Here is a 4,074-nt window from a genome sequence, read left to right as displayed (position 1 = left end):
CCAGGACACAAATACGATTCAATAATAAAATAATTTATGCAACCTTGCCGCACTTCCCCACTTGGTAGAAACACTGATTTTCATAAGCGCCATTATACATACATATGTATACATACATGTATGTATGCCGGAATTTGTTCACCGCCTGCATTAGTGTAGAATAATTTGGTATCCATACAAAATTTCCCAGCAAAACTTCTCTTAACTGAAAAGGTAACCTTGAGCACGTCAACTCTCAATTTTTTTCGGGATAGTCTTAATTGATAGATAATTTAGTAAACTTAAACCTTGTCAAAGAACTTGCGGTGAAAAATCACGTTTTCGCGAAATATTGGTATTTACCGATAGCCGCACAAAACGTCCAACTTTTCCATTGATTTTAGCATAGCCTACAGTCTTCGGAACGAAGGAAGGAAGTCTATAGAATATGGACAAAATATATAGTAATACGTCTGCAATTTGATGCTGATCAAGCATTTGCGAAAATTTGACGCACTTAATTGCAAACTTTTTTGTCAAATTGCGAAAATCTGCAAAGTTCCAAAATTTCCGTTTGGTTTGAAATTTAAACCAAATTTTAAAATTTCACGTTTTTCATGCGCTGTAGCTGCAAAGTTCTGTAGTTTTCTGATTGCAAAAAAATTCGAGAAAATTTTCAGGAAGTGCAAATCATAAGAAAAGACAACATTACTAATGCGAGTCTATTTTTAACCTTTTTTCGAAATTTGCTTGCTTTGTTGATTTTTGCAAATTGTGAAAAATTCTGGATATATTTTCAATTTTATGCATGAACCAAGATTTTAGGCTTTTTAACCAGACCATTAGGTTTGAGTCGAGCGATCATAGATATGCCAAAAACTGACCATAGAAATTTGCAAAATTTTTCGCAATTTGCAAAAATTAATAAAGCAAACAATTTTGAAGAATGTTTAAAATAGTGACGTATTGGTAATTGTAACTTTTTCTAAAGAAACGTTATGAATTCAAATTTCTAGAAATTTTCGCGAATTTTTAGTAATAAAGCAAATTTAAATCTTTTCTAAAAACTTTTTTTTGGAGTGCAGGAAAAGCGTTTGAATTTCGAATGATACGCAAATATTGCAATTTTGGAAAATTTACATAGTTTCCCAATTTGCAAATAAAATGGCCATTGTTTCCATCATTTTTGCATGTTCGTGATCAGGATGGAATTGCAGACACATTCATCGGTATATAATTTATCCATATATTCTGATGCGATTTTGCACCCCACGCATGTTCTATGACAAAGTTTAAATTACACTAAATTATTTGTCAATTACATAAGACTATCCGGAAGGAAATCGAGAGCACACATTATTTAAGGTTCCCTTGTTAGCCAAGAGAATTTTTTGAGAAAATAATACACCGGGATAGTGTTTATTGTGGTTTTAAGCCTTGTTATTTAGCTTAAGTTGCTTTATTGCACTTTTTTCGACTTTTTGTTTCGACAAGTGTGTCCCCACGGTAAAAATCATCTTCCGCGGCCACTGGCGGTGCAAATGTTGGGCGATGACTTATGAAGCGCAGTGTAATTGTGATTATTTTAGGTTGAAAGAGTTAATCAAGGTGAAAAGGCTTCAGGTATGTACACTCTAAATAAAAATTGAGTAAGATTCACTAAATTTTGAGTGAAATTGCCACCAAGACAACTATTGAGTAAAAGTTGCCCAACAAAAGTTAAAGTTTATCCAACTTTGAGAGATTTTTGCTCAACCTTGAGTAAATTTTAACTTTGACGGGGTAAATTTTACTCAATAGTTGTCTTGGTGGCAATCTCACTCAACTTTATTTACAGTGTAAATACTTACTGATATTTAATTATGGCGGCCATGATCAAGTCTTTACTTACCGGTTTCGCAGGTTGCCCCTGCGGAGCTTGAGGATATTTTACGACAACATCCCGACATAGCGGATGTCGCTGTAATTGGTATTCCACACGAGAAACTGGGTGGAGCACCGCGAGCTTACGTTATGCCAAAGGCAAAAAATTGACAGAAAAGGCCGTCAGTGATTTTATGGACTCAAAGGTGTCATCTCATAAGAAGCTGGTCGGCGGCGTGGAATTAGTCTCTGCCATTCCAAAGGCTCCATCTGGTAAAATATTGCGGCGAGTCTTGAAGGATCAAGACAGAAATAATTTTGGTTTGCAGGCACAAATACGAGCTTACTAACGTTTAAAATCTATGGTTTAAGTGTGATTTTTTTAATAAATAAAGCCGGCATTTGAAAAATGTGTACCTTATTCTTAATTGTTCAGAATTTGTACAAAATTGTCAGACTGGTAATAAATGTTCTGGGCCAGAAAATTTTAGAAAATACTCAAAATTAAAAGACAAAAGTTCAAGTTTGATATTGGATATGATAAAGCAACTATCGGGGATCAAGAATATGTAATTCTTGTGTATATTTAATTCGTTTTATTTATTTTTTGAAATTTTGGCCTTCGTGATCATTTTCAGCTTTTAATTTTGAAAATCCCACGAAAACTGCAAAAATTGTAGAGATTGGTCCAAAACCGGATTTGTAAGTTTGGCGCCACACCATGGCGCCAAATATGAATTTTACACGGAAATATGAATAAATCCTTCATTAAGGGTGCAAGTAGATTGTAAGAAGCATAGCACCGGACACGACACCCACCTTGATAGTGTCCCTTGTAACCCATTTTCGCCCTATTAAGGCCGAAATAAATGACGGTTGGCCATGCAAAGAATATATTTTCTATGGGAAATATTAATTACATAAATATTAAAACAAGAAAACTTTATTGTTTGATTTGCATTTAAATTTCATTTATTTATTTGGCAATTTTAGTTTTTGCATACAATTGGCGAAATACACATTCATTTTATGTATCTCCTCTCGATTTCGGTCCTGACTGCTCTTCGCCTCAAAAATTATTTTCCTTGGCCCATTCAACCACCACTTCGGCGCTCTTATCTGCTGGAAAAACTGGATAAAAGACCTTCAAAACGACTCCATCCTTAATCACAAGTGTGACACGTTTGACCAAAACTCCGCACTCGGGAGCTTCGAAAGTTGGCAGGTTTAACGCCTCAATAAATTCTCTCTTGTCATCGCTCAACAAATTGAATGGAAGATGTAGCCGTTCCCAGGCTTCAGCTTGATAAGCCAAAGACGCGAGTCACGCCAAGTTTTTGTAACTCCTTTAAGTGATTCTTAAACGAGCATGATTGCAAAGAGCACCCCATCGCTCCAGGGATAAGGGCCCATCCGTCCGGCAAGGGCACGTTGGGTTGTCCCGTTCGTGGATAGCAGTAAATCACCGTGGTTCCCGAAAGGGTGGATAAGTTGACGGAGGAGCCATCCGTTGCTGGCAAGCTAATCGATGGGATTGGAGTCCCTGGAACAAGATGGTCACACTTTCCGTCGTCTTCCGGTGCGGGAAGATTTGTCTCGAGTGGGATTGATGTTGTCGTCATGATAGCAATCTGAAATTTGTTTTTAATACACAATGAAATTATAATTGTAAAAAAATTATGATTAAAATGTTTATTTATTCTAATCTATTAATTTATTCTATTTGTTTATTTTATTATAGAAACCAAATTAAGGATTAATGGATACTCTGTCAATAAAGTTGAGTGAAATTGCCACCAAGACAACTATTGAGTAAAATTTATCCCGCCAAATTTACTCAAGGTTGACCAAACATCTCTCAAAGTCCGATAAATTTGAACTTTCATTGACTAACTTTGCACAATGTCTAGGTGGCAATTTCACTCAAAATTGAGTAAATATTAATCAAATTTTATTTAGAGTGTACATTAAATTAAATATCCGCATTAATCCTTCATCTGTTAATAAATTAAAAACTTAAATAATTTTATGGCCGTAAACATTAAAATGTTATGATTTGACAATTCGTTGTGACGTTTTTATTTACTTGTTTAAATTTACTTACATCTTTGTACTACGTATTTTTGTAAAACTTTAATGTTTGTGGAACTTGAAAGTGTAAAAATTTTCTAACTGTGTGTGAAACAGTTTTATGTAGAAATTAACCAGTTGGCAACAACAAATCTGTTCGGC

The 4,074-nt window shown here is 34.9% G+C and overlaps 1 non-coding gene across 1 annotated transcript; it reads right to left on the bottom strand.

Annotated features, from left to right (window-relative positions):
- Positions 1-2,788: 2,788 nt before the first annotated feature.
- LOC110855189 lies at positions 2,789-4,074 on the bottom strand. Its single transcript, XR_004835938.1, has 2 exons — positions 3,947-4,074; positions 2,789-3,473 (listed from the first exon to the last, which is right to left on the bottom strand). It is a non-coding gene; the product is annotated as an uncharacterized LOC110855189 (transcript).

Source organism: Folsomia candida, unplaced genomic scaffold (genome assembly GCF_002217175.1).
Source record: "Folsomia candida strain VU population unplaced genomic scaffold, ASM221717v1 Fcan01_Sc012, whole genome shotgun sequence".
Lineage (NCBI taxonomy): Eukaryota > Metazoa > Arthropoda > Collembola > Entomobryomorpha > Isotomidae > Folsomia > Folsomia candida.
The sequence above is the reverse complement of the archived record's forward strand: the minus strand, read 5'-3'. Positions and strand labels throughout refer to the sequence as shown.